Source organism: Harpegnathos saltator, unplaced genomic scaffold, assembly GCF_003227715.2.
Source record: "Harpegnathos saltator strain DR-91 unplaced genomic scaffold, Hsal_v8.6 scaffold429, whole genome shotgun sequence".
Lineage (NCBI taxonomy): Eukaryota > Metazoa > Arthropoda > Insecta > Hymenoptera > Formicidae > Harpegnathos > Harpegnathos saltator.
This window is the reverse complement of record NW_020230238.1, coordinates 117,718-127,500: the sequence shown is the minus strand read 5'-3', so window position 1 is coordinate 127,500 and position 9,783 is coordinate 117,718. Positions and strand designations below refer to the sequence as shown.

Here is a 9,783-nt window from a genome sequence, read left to right as displayed (position 1 = left end):
GAGGATTGAGACGGAGAAACGGGAAAACACGGGACAAATAGGGATGAACCCTCCAACTAGGAAAGTTTTAAGGTTTCACATGCTACATCGAAGAAACTTGAGGTGCTCTCTAAAATAAAAAGGTGAAAAGAGATTATCGATATGTAGAAAGAAGAAAGAAAAAAGAAAAGACATTACTTATTAAACGAAAAACTTGCATATTAAACACTGATGAACGGGTGATTCTTTCAAGCGATCGAACGTAACATTATTCAAGAATCAAATTCTTATTACGTATATGATCAACCAATGAGGAGGATTCTGTAAGGGATATTCCGAAAAGGGATATATATTTTCGATAGAAGCCAAAGACCCTAAAAGGCGACGCGGTTCTTTCTGAGGTTCTGGTCGACCTCAACCGTACCTTCAACTTATTCATGCCAGATGACAGCCGTAAATGGAGACGGCACTTTTTAATGCATTCCACTATCTCGTGCAGATCTCGCAGGATGACTGTCGAAAGAAGTGTCACTGATGAAGCACCGCGGACGTGCTCGGATCGCGCTTTGTGACCTGTCCTTTTAGCCCAACAAGTTTCAGCTTGTCGTATTGTAATTTTATTTTGCCATTTTTATTCCAGGAAGTCGATTTCAGTGTCACAGCCTTGACTTTTCACATTTATATGCAATGATCCAGGATAACGTAGGATCGCAAGTGATAATGAGAGTTCGAGTACATGTTCGTTCAATTGCATAATGAGCGTATAATCACTTTAATCGAGAAGAAATCTGTCTATCAACTGTTTGCCCTAAAACGGTGCGTCTAGCCCCGAATTAGATTTTTTTCTCTTCTATCTCGATTAGAGATGAAACTGCAATTTAGAAAAGAATTTAGATAAGAATATTAAGAGAGGAATAATCGTGCAATGGAAATTGGATATTCACGAGCGACAAGTACCCCGGCGAAGGCGGTTTCCTGCGAAATGTTTCTGAGAGATACTCGTGGGTTTGCGGTCCCACAAGGACAGGATTGGAAGGAGAAGAGTATAAGAAAAAGGAAGAGAGAGAGAGAGAGAGAGAGAGAGAGAGAGAGAGAGCGATTAAGGAGGAGAGGGGAAGAGAAAGGGGTCGACGGATCCAGAGAGATGGCGAAAGATGTCCTCTTATGGTAGCGTCTTTGCTTCTGCGGTTCTTGAGAAGGAAAACGAAGAGGAGAAGAGGAGTGTGCCGCTATGGGAAGAAGAACTCTCATTTTCCTCCTTCTTCATATATATCTCCTCTCCTGATCGCCCTCTCTTTAATATCTCGCGTTCGAATAACAATAATGACACCTTACGCGTATTTCTCTATTAGAACGTCAAAGTAATTATGCAACAGTATAGAAAAAACATTGGAGCAAAATGATTGGAGCAAAAGATTAATAATTTGCCGTAAAAACTTTGTGGCTAGACATCCTATCATTGTTATAAATTTCATTACTCTATCACACGCGTATTGTTCAATGAGATAACACAGTTTCTAGCAAGAATTTATATTTATAAAATTTTTCTGTCCGTTCAATGTACGTGTGTGCGTGTGTGTGTGTGTGTGTGACGTAGCTGCGATGTAAAAAGCTAGCGAAAAAAGAAGTTATGATCCTTGATGACTGAATGTTGACAGTCCGGGGAACGAAAGTTGTGAAAAAAAGCACGCACTACGCGTGCTCTCTTGCATCTTCCGGAAACGCCGCGATGCAGTAACCGACGATACAAACGGATAGATACCTTCCGGACTTTTTTCCGCCCAATCGCCCAAATAGTCATCTTTGCTTATCTGCTGTTTCGTCGCTGAGCATAGTCGCGTCTCGAAATTGCATCGAGATTAAGCATCAAAGGATCGCCAGGAGTCTCTAGTTGAATTGCGTGGGATGTACATGCAGCCTTTTATTATATTTAAAGAAAAAAAAAAAAACAAACAGATTCACAGTGTTTACGCAAATCGACGCAAAAACTGTGCGTCTAATCACACAGCTTGGAGAGAGGCAACACTTCTCTCCCGTGATGAAAGCGAAGTGCGTATGGTTCTTTGCAACAATGTGGATTCACGTTTGTTCGACATATTCGTCTTCATTTTTATACACGCGTGCGCATATAATGATGGTTAAATATATGGCCTGGAATATATAAGTCGCCTCGGCGTATTTTGCTACGATCAATTGAATCGCTCGAGTGGAGAAGAAACCGTGAGCGCAACACAACAGTTGATCGTAATAATTCCGAGCGGTAGAGTTTCGCGGCAAAAAAATATTGTATAACGTTTCGCAGCATAAAACGGATCGAATGTAATTGGTAGAATAGATACGAATTCGTCCGCGCGTAATTAAAGTCGCACGATTGAAAGACGAACGGTTCAGGGCTTGCGGAATTCGGGGCAAATTTCTTCGAAGCTTCCTCGATGGTGACGGCTGAGTGCGTAGAAGAGCGAGAAAAGGGATTCCTCGCGATTCCTCTAACCTGATTTTCCCTCGACATCCTCGAGAGACGCGCTAGCATCGGTCTGAAACAGCACCGAATGCACTGAGCGCGGCTGAGAAAAGTGCCGGAAACGTTGGCGGCAGGTGGACCGAGACTCGTTAAGATTTAGCAATTAGCGCGCGATCCTACTCCGCGCGGGCTTCGCGCGGACGAAACGAATTCGACTCGGTCAGTCCAATTGATTCCACTCGTCAATTTGACTCGTCGATCGGAGATACCGATTCCAAGACTTGCTTGCTGAGAGAAACCATATAACTCTAGGATATGTATGTTATAATCGAGAAAATTCCTATTCTTGACAATGTGCAATTTTTTCGAGAAATTGCAAGTCAAAACTGCAATCCGGAACACACAGAAGTACATGTCGAATACATGTAATTTCGTTGGTCGAGTCGCACGGGGAAAAGACGAGGAAAATTTGGTTGGATTCTCGCGGAGATCGTCAAACTGAATGGCAATTAAATCAAATCCCATAGAAGGTTAGGTGTTGGCGTGTGTTTGCTTCGCGAACGCACCGTAGAGAATTTAATTAACGTTGCGGTGTCGCGCGTAAAATCCATTCGTGAACTTTTCGGAAGATGAGAGAGAGAGAGAGAGAGAGAGAGAGAGAGAGAGAGAGAGAGAGAGAGAGAGAGAGAGAGAGAGGTCGTCGGCCCTTTTGTTCGAGGCGAGGAAAGAAAAAAGGCTCGAGGCGAGAACGAAGTGTGGCGGATCAATTTCGTGATTAGTACAGATTACTAACGCTTCGCTCGTGGGCTTTAATTAAAGGCATTGCTGAGAACGTGGCCCAATTTAGCCCGTGCCAACGCGAATTTCTCGCCGAGGAATACGACGATCCGCGCCTCGCTTCGTTCAGAGGGTCGCAAATGCAGGGAACAAATAATTTTTCACTCTAAAGTACATACGTACGTACGACCGCGAACATTGGACATTGGACGAGTGATGTGTATGTGTGTGCGCGCGCGCTTCGAGCTCTCCGAGTAGGCTCGTAGAATCGAACAGTTCGCCGACTTTGCGGAGGTTGAAAAAAAAAAAAGAAGAAAGAAAAGAGAAAAGGAAAGGAAAGGAAAGGAAAGGAATGGCGTGAAAAAGCCGCAATCTCGACGAAATTCCGAGTCACCCGGTGTAATCCAATAGGGCCCAAGCACAAGCTGGGTTAATGGTTACAACGACCGGCAGAATTCGCGGAATGTATAACGGGCAGCGTGATAATCTGTGGCGAAAAAAATGAACGGGCTGACATGAAACGACTCGAAACGACGACGACGAAGGAGAAAGGACGATTCTCGGCAACGTGCGGTTAATTCGCGCCGATCGATCTCCCGGCGGTCTGAAAGAATCTGAAATTGCGAGAGAATTCCAACGCGTATTTCTGCGTGCGTTAAGCGCAGCGAATGCGATCGTTTCGGGTTCGCCGAGGGCTCGAACTTGGTTAAGTGGAGTCTACGGCATATGTTGTCATCATCGTCGCCGATTAACGACCGCTTTATTAACCGCGCGCGCGCGCGCGCGCGCTCGCGTCGTCGCTTTGACTGACAACGGCCGTTCAATTTTACGAGTTAATGAGCTCCGCGCTTGAGTCCAAGCTTGCTCGTCGTGTGAGCGACACAGTCGACCTTCTGTGATTTCGACGGACCGTTACTTCGATTTCCATATTCGCTTAACCGAGTCTCGAAATTCATAGAGATTCAAACTTGATTGGTGAGACAGTTTGCAAAAAATACCGAGATCAAATGGAAATGTATAGTGTGAGTGTCACTGTAAGCGAAAAGTTTGAATTCCGAATTCATCAAAGTAGCGAACATGGGCAGTTTACTTTAAAAAGTTGAGATCTCTCTCTCTCTCTCTCTCCCCCTCTCTCTCACTCTCTCTCTCTCACTCTCTCTCTCTCTCTCTCTCTCTCTCTCTCTCTCTCTCTCTCACTCTCTCTCTCTCTCTCTCTCTCTCTCTCTCTCCCTCTCTCTCACTCTCTCTCTCTCTCTCTCTCTCTCTCTCTCTCTCGGAGAAGATCCTCGTTCGAGAGGTTAATAGCGAGGTCTCGTCAAGGAGCAGGACGATTAATCGGTGCATCGCTTTCCAGGTATCTTCTTACATCACCGGGACTACCGGGCATCTTTGACCACCGTGACGCCATATGATCTTTCGCCGTTAATCTTTCGATGTGACCTCGAGGAGGGTCGTGCGCGCGCGCGCGAATTATTCAGACAACAAACGAACGAGAGTAGAAACATGTACTGTAAGACGCGTTAAAATCATCCTATCCTAAACGTGCTAAGGTAAGTAAAGGTGCTGTCGAAGGCTCTCAAGAACCATCCGATATCGATCTGATATCGACCTGATATCGACGGCAATGACTGTAAATTCAAGAGTAATGCAACAATAAAAGATCGTGTCCGTTCTAGACGATCGGTTATTTCTCTATTTTCGAGTAACATCGAGTTAGCGAGAGAGTGAGAGAAAGAGTGAGAGAGAGAGAGAGAGAGAGAGAGAGAGAGAGAGAGAGAGAGAGAGAGAGAGAGAGAGAGAGAGAGAGAGAGAGAGAGAGAGCAGTCTCGGTGAGTAAACGGAGCTTCCGTCGGAGCTGGCGCATGCTGCTCGAGTACCTTACGAAACCTTAACTGAGAAGAAACAGAGAACATACGCGCACACGGACACTACTTGGGGAACGTGTCGATGTCCCGACACGGTCTACTACTTGTGTCCCCCACACAAGAGTTTGCGGATTTATACTTCTTTTTCTTCTTATATTTTTTTCCTCGCGAAACTTTTGCCACAAACAAAACACTTGGTCGATCAAGGAATCAGTCGATCGATGAAGAGATACGTTAATAACCTCACTGACGTTAACTAACGCGTAAACGCTACTACACTGTCTGGCTACTGCTGCGACATGAATTCAACGATGGATGTAATTCTATCGTAAATATACCGCGTGATACTGCACGCGACTGCAAAAATGTGTGCAACAATCAGGATTTATAGAGTCATTAACGTCTGGAGTACCTTGACCGGCTGCGTGTGGGATGGCCGATGACCGGCCACCGGTGTATCCCCCAGTGTGTCCCTAATCCATTGCTTTTTAAGACACGAGGCATCATAAATGAAAAACTTGAGAGCGAGACAAACACTTTGCTTGTTAATATTATATTATATTACGACAATTATATCACGCTTACGTAGAGATGTATGCTTGTGAGGCACAACAGTTCAGGAACGTTTCGTTATTCCGCTTACCGCGTACGATAAGAGATAAGAGACAAAACCAAACTAACTGGGCAGTCACAATGTGTTGATAAAGACAAGTCAAGTGTCATTACCTCATTAAACGGCAATTAAAGCTTATCCGTTCCTCGACGCTCCAGACGCAAAAGCAAGCTGTGTGTTGCGACGGTAACGGTGAATCGCCTAATTGGCTAATTGGCTAGTAATACAACGTGAGACAACAACACTCGAGAAGATGTCGCGAAACGCGCGCACGAGGATTGGCGCAGTATCCGTACCGCTGGGGCACTCGTGAGACACTAACCGACGTGATACAGACAGATGACACACGGACACGAGAGATCGAGGTAAGCCCCATACCGCGCAATTGGCCGAACCGAGAGAGAACGCGAAGGAGGACGAAGAAGGAAGGAGCAATCGGCAGGCAGGCAGGCAGGCAGGCAGGCAGGCAGGTAGTGGGAGCGTGCCGTTTCAAGTGTGGCAACCTGGAACTCAGGTATCCACGTGGCTCGCGAATCGCGAGTGGGGGTCAGTTTCAATCTATCGCTATCTGTTTGACATTGCTGCGTTATCTGCGTGTTGTTCTCCTCCTTATCGTTATTCCATTCCATTCCCCCCCGTTTGGACTCGGATCATCGGAACGGAGCGGCTCTCTCGCTCTAAAGGATTCAGCGAGAGGGAGGAATTTCGGGGTCTAAATTACGCGCGCGCGCGCTTACGTGAGAGAGGAGGAGCACTTCCGCGCGCGCGATCAACTCTGCGTGTATTTCCATCCAATTTACTCGGCATTGTATATTCCGGAGTTTACTATACATCGGTGGGAGAGATCCGGGAGGCGAGGCCTTTTTCTCCACGACCAGCTCATTCCGACCGTGAGCGACTGTGAGCGTTGAATCTTTTACAAATACATTCAGTACACCACCCCATGATGAAACAATTTATCCAGTCGTACGAGCCAGAGATTCCGTTAATGCCATTTAAAGCCAGATCCTTTAAAGCTCGATGAATGATATTTCGACATCCTTGTTACCTCCCTCTTAATTTTCTGCTATGAATATAACCATGACATAAATATATCAATGCCAAATAAAACTAGTTGAATTTTTTCACGGGTCAGGTAGCAGCGAGGTGGGATAGGATTGGGACGGGTGTCATCGGGCATGTCCCGTGAATAACCCAAGAGAAAATTGCATCCCGAGTCGTCCACGATGTCATCTGTCTGTGATAAAGAATATGATGAATATAGTTACAAGGAGCAAACACACTGATTAAAAACAACAAAGCGCACCGGATCACTGAAATGGCAGGTTGCATTATTTCTTCACCTTCTTCTCTTCCATTTCCTTTCTTCCTTCCTTCCTTCTTTCCTTCCTTTCTTCCTTCCTTTTTCTCTCTTCTTTGATCGTCAATTCCGCGTTGAATGTACAAGGGAATGATCAAGTGAGCAGCGATTAATCGCGAATATTAAACGAGGAACGAGTAACGAACGGCGTGACCGATCGTACTTTTTCGCGTGAGGATTCTTGCGTGAGAAAACGGAGATATCGGGATATACTCGATGACTAATCGACATGCCGCCCGAGGTATCGTAGAGTGATCGGATTGATACCGTGTCGCAAGAGCGAGAATCTAGAACGCACGATAAATTCCTTCGATTTCCACTGGATACTGCATCTACATGCGCAATATCGACGAAATAATAGAATAGCCGGCTTTTGGCTGTGCGGGACATTTCGCGTGTGCATGGCGGACTTTTTATTTGAATGAGGGACTATGGCTTAAAACACTTTTCTCTCTCTCTCTCTCTCTCTCTCTCTTCTTTTTCATAAAGCGGTTTTACCGGGGAAACCGCACCTACCACGTTCCCCTATTTTCTCAACGGTCTCTCCTGCCACTCGCCATGTATTATACGTATGTATACATATGTATCTCATATCTAGGACACCTGCGATGTAGTACATTTTCGTCGACTGTCATCGTATCCGCGTTTCCTCGCGTCTACCACTCCCCTAATCGCATGTAAACAATTGCGTGATCGATTTTCGAAGCACTCACTCAAACTCCTCAAATCGCGTTTACTCGAGTGTCATAAAAAGTAATTCAACGTTAATGTTATGCAAATCGTTTGAATAATTTATCGACGCAGCAAACTTTACTCGAAATTATATGACCAGTAAAATCTGGGATATCCTATATTCATCTCTACGAGATGTAACGTACGAGTGCTTTATTTATAAGTTATCGCCATAGTCTCGTTAGGGGACTGGCGCGCGATGCTTGACTAATATATATGAAATGACTCATTCTCTCTCTCTCTCTCTCTCTCTCTCTCTCTCTCTCTCTCTCTCTCTCTGTGTGCGCGTGTGTGTGTGTGTGTGTGTGTGTCAAGAGTGGACTCTCCGCGAAATAGAAATAGATCGCAATGGACCGACTCGGACGCGGCCAGAGACACCACAGCAGTTCCGGTTTAGCTCGACAGAGTTTAACGTCGTAGTTCTCCTTTAATTATAAAAGAAAAAAAAAGAAACGTCGATGATTCAAGGATAACGCGGACCGCGGTGTGAGCCGGCTCAATTTGAAACCAGTGAAACCAATTTATATGCACCGACAAAAGCTGCGAGACATAAATTGCACGGCAATTGAGTAGAGAGGCTTCTTTACAAGTAAAATTCTTCGATTCGAACGTCCGTAATCACGAGCGAATGAATGATTGAATGATGAGCGTGATTACGCCAGTCGAATGAAAAGTAACGAATTGAGAAAAATTGAAAGACAACGCTCAATTAAACATAAGCTTGTGAAAACAAGCGAAAGAAAGATAAGATATGAGATCTTTGTCTCGGCGAACAAAAGCCGAGGTTACCGAAAGGGTGTGGGTACGCGGGACCGGTCGCTGGAAAAGTAGAGAACGGTTCACATATCCGCTTTGCACTTTGGCGTACGTAATGTTGCCGTACGCCGGCTTATGCAAGCATTGGCAAGCGTTTCCGGTTCGCGTAGCTACGACGAAGAACGTAGCACGTTTCGCTCCGCTCTATTGTATGTGCCGCGAGAGAGTACACGTACTCTCTGTGTACCGAGCTGTTGGCCGACCGCGACGACGTTGTAAAGTCGCGTGCCGTGCTGAGAGCACCGAGAGCACGGCCGAGGGGAAAACACGTGATGATTTCAGCTGGCTACAAGTTGCTTCACGAGAGAGACAGAGAGAGAGAGAGAGAGAGAGAGAGAGAGAGAGAATCGTCATTTCTGTAGCTACGAAAAAGCAGCAATCTTCAAAGAGAATGGAACGGAAGGAAAGTTCAGTTTCAGTTGGATTGTCGATGAATCGAACGTACAGCCGCGTCTGATGAATATTTTGCTATACCCGTAATGCACAAATCGAATCACTTATTCATCGATGGATCCCACTTGTCCCACACTCGAGGTGTACGTTGCTGCAAATGTTTCTCTCAAACTCATTGAAAAATGGCGGAGAAGCCGATCGTGGATCGTGTTTGCGATGCCATCGGCATCGGTCGCGAACGCGATCATCTTCACTTATCATCATGAATCAGCCTGTACAGCCTGTGTACACGTGTGGTGTGCGCGTGTGCTCGTCGCTTTAATTATAGACCGGAGCCCTACTCTCCTTGCCTACGTCCACCCTCGACAACGCGAAATTGGAAAGGCGACGCGAGTCTACGAGTCGAGTCAACAGCTCGCGTTTCTGCCGCTCGCGATCGAGGGTAAGAAGGAAACTTGCTACGTAAGACTTGCTTCGCCGAAGAGCTTTGTGTCGCTCTCACCAGCTCGTGGCCATCTGGCCATCTCTACGATGTCTAGCAAGCTCTCGAGTAATTCGGATTGCACGGATTGTAAGGTAAGTACTGTGTGGTTCTTGAGAGCCGCGCAAACAAAGTTTGTCGGCCTAGTTAACCAGTGATCAACTTTCCTCGACAAGGAGACCGCAAGACGAGACGAGTTTCGACGCGCGAATCGAACGCGCGATGTTACGTGTCCAATTTTAAAACGTTTTGCAACGTAAATCGAGCCTCAATAACACGTAACACGTATCTGTCTAATTCCTTCAT

General features: G+C 45.9%; 1 protein-coding gene and 1 long non-coding RNA gene across 6 annotated transcripts in view; one reads left to right on the top strand and one right to left on the bottom strand.

Annotated features, from left to right (window-relative positions):
* The window catches only part of LOC112589210 (uncharacterized), a 24,882-nt gene extending 19,990 nt beyond the window's left edge, over positions 1-4,892 (top strand). The window contains exon 4 of the long non-coding RNA XR_003113362.1: positions 4,572-4,892. This is a non-coding gene — a long non-coding RNA (uncharacterized LOC112589210). The remainder of the gene's footprint in view (positions 1-4,571) is intronic.
* sick (sickie) overlaps positions 1-9,783 on the bottom strand; it is a 115,137-nt gene that overhangs the window by 63,004 nt on the left and 42,350 nt on the right. The window contains exon 1 of one of the 5 annotated variants that reach the window (XM_025301552.1): positions 5,809-6,010. The exons of the other annotated variants lie outside the window; for them this stretch is intronic. The gene's annotated coding sequence lies outside the window, so the exon portion shown is untranslated. Of the gene's footprint in view, positions 1-5,808; positions 6,011-9,783 lie in introns of those variants that run through there. 5 annotated transcript variants of the gene reach the window in all.